This window comes from Rhinolophus ferrumequinum, chromosome 12, assembly GCF_004115265.2.
Source record: "Rhinolophus ferrumequinum isolate MPI-CBG mRhiFer1 chromosome 12, mRhiFer1_v1.p, whole genome shotgun sequence".
In the NCBI taxonomy this organism is placed as follows: Eukaryota; Metazoa; Chordata; class Mammalia; order Chiroptera; family Rhinolophidae; genus Rhinolophus; species Rhinolophus ferrumequinum.
Genome location: NC_046295.1, coordinates 51,362,255 through 51,363,989, shown reverse-complemented (window position 1 = coordinate 51,363,989; position 1,735 = coordinate 51,362,255). Strand labels below are relative to the sequence as shown.

General features: G+C 46.1%; 1 pseudogene; it reads left to right on the top strand.

Annotated features, from left to right (window-relative positions):
- The first annotated feature begins 1,056 nt into the window (after positions 1–1,056).
- On the top strand, positions 1,057–1,151 carry LOC117032596 (uncharacterized; annotated as a pseudogene).
- The last annotated feature ends 584 nt before the right edge of the window (positions 1,152–1,735 follow it).

Below are 1,735 nucleotides of genomic sequence, written 5' to 3'. Positions count from 1 at the left end.
TTTTTTTTTTTTTTTTTTTTTGCCTTTGGGGGAGAAGACAGTGCTAGGAATGACCAGCAGAGGGCGTGCAACATCAGGTTCTACAGGCGAGCTTCCCAGAGCCAACCTGGGAAGGGGATATCAGTCGTATTGAGACCTTGGATCTTTTTTCTCAGGTCAGGACCCAGAGCTGCAGGCAAAAAAGTTGGTCTAAAAGGTTGAACTAAAGAAATTAAGGTTCCTAACTCAGTGATGCTGATGCTTTGGGGTCATGTATGTCTGTACAATCATGGGTATCCCTACAGCTCAGCTGGGCTCAGGGCTGGGCACTCACCAGAAGGTGCTTCACCATTTAATGGCACCACAGGTCTCAAGAGGAGAGGATACTTACTAAGGCATCCCACTCCTGACTCTACACTTCTGTCATACACAGCTTCGCTGCTTTCCCTGGTGTCTGGTTATCTTTTGGTCCTATCGAGCTGAAGTCTGCCTCTCTTCCACGTTGTCCTTGGCTCTGTGCTTGGGGTCACATCAACCTCTCGGTCCTGTCTGCTAGGCATCAGCCTCTGCCTCTCTCCAGTCTGCTCTTCTCCAGGGTCAGTACCCTGCAGGCCTTCATGGTTTCCTCCTCTGCCTCATTCCATTCCAGCCGCTAAGACTATGTTCGCCTGTCTGGGTTTCAGTTGGTGGCGCCTGGTTTAGCTTTTGGATTACCTGGATTAGTTTTTTCCTGGCATGCTAGTGCAGGGTACAGATGAGCCAGGCTGCTCCCTCCTCTGACTCTGAACTTTCTATGTGGCCTCATGTTACATCAGATTTTTGGTAGCCATCACATGCTGTTTATCCATGTCAGGTGAAGACCACAACCTTTTTTCTCCCTGAGTTGCTAAATCACATCTTGCCCATTTGTACCTGTTGTGATTTTTGAAAGGGGTGTTATATTTATTTTTAAAAACAAAGATAGTTGAAATAAATGAAATAAACACATTTTGGCAATACCTTCTGAGTTTTAGGGCAATCCCTGGATTTGGAAATCTCTGTCCTTGATGCTTAAAGGTGGGATAAGGAAGAACTAAAGTGCTCACTGTGGCAGCACATATAATATACAGAGATGGTTAGCATGGTCCCTGTGCAAGGATGACATGCAGATTCAGGAAGTGTTCCATAGTTCTGCTTTTGATAAATGTTAAAATGTAAGATTGTAGAGTGAATGTGTATATGAATAACTTAGTATGTTACAAAGCAAAACAGAGAGGGACTGAAGATTCCCAGTTGACTTGGGTGTGACTTCAGCACTGTGGACAGAGACCACTGGCAAGGCCCCTGCGATGCCTGGGACAGTGGGTGGGTGAAGATGATATACACACAGCCTTCAGATCAGGCCAGAAATCCCTGCTGCTCACTCAGTGCCTTACAGTGTGGAAAGTCCTTTCCTCCTACCAAAAGCATCTTGTCCTCACTCAACTATCAGCCCAGAAGGCAGATGGGAAAGGGACTATTTTCTAGATTTTTACAGATGAGGAAACTGAGATTCAGCAGGGTCAAACTCCAAGCAACCCTTTGGGTGGGGTGGGATAGAGAACACTAATTACTCCATGTTTAGCAAATTTAGCAGCCACTGTTTCCCTTTGGGTGATGACTTTCCCTAGAGATAAAAGTAGAGTGCATTTGAACCAAAACAGGAAAGGGTAGGTGGAAGTTTGTGTGGAATAGAGGCTCCAGCTAGCCTGGGGAACAAGTGGCAGTCGGTAGGAGG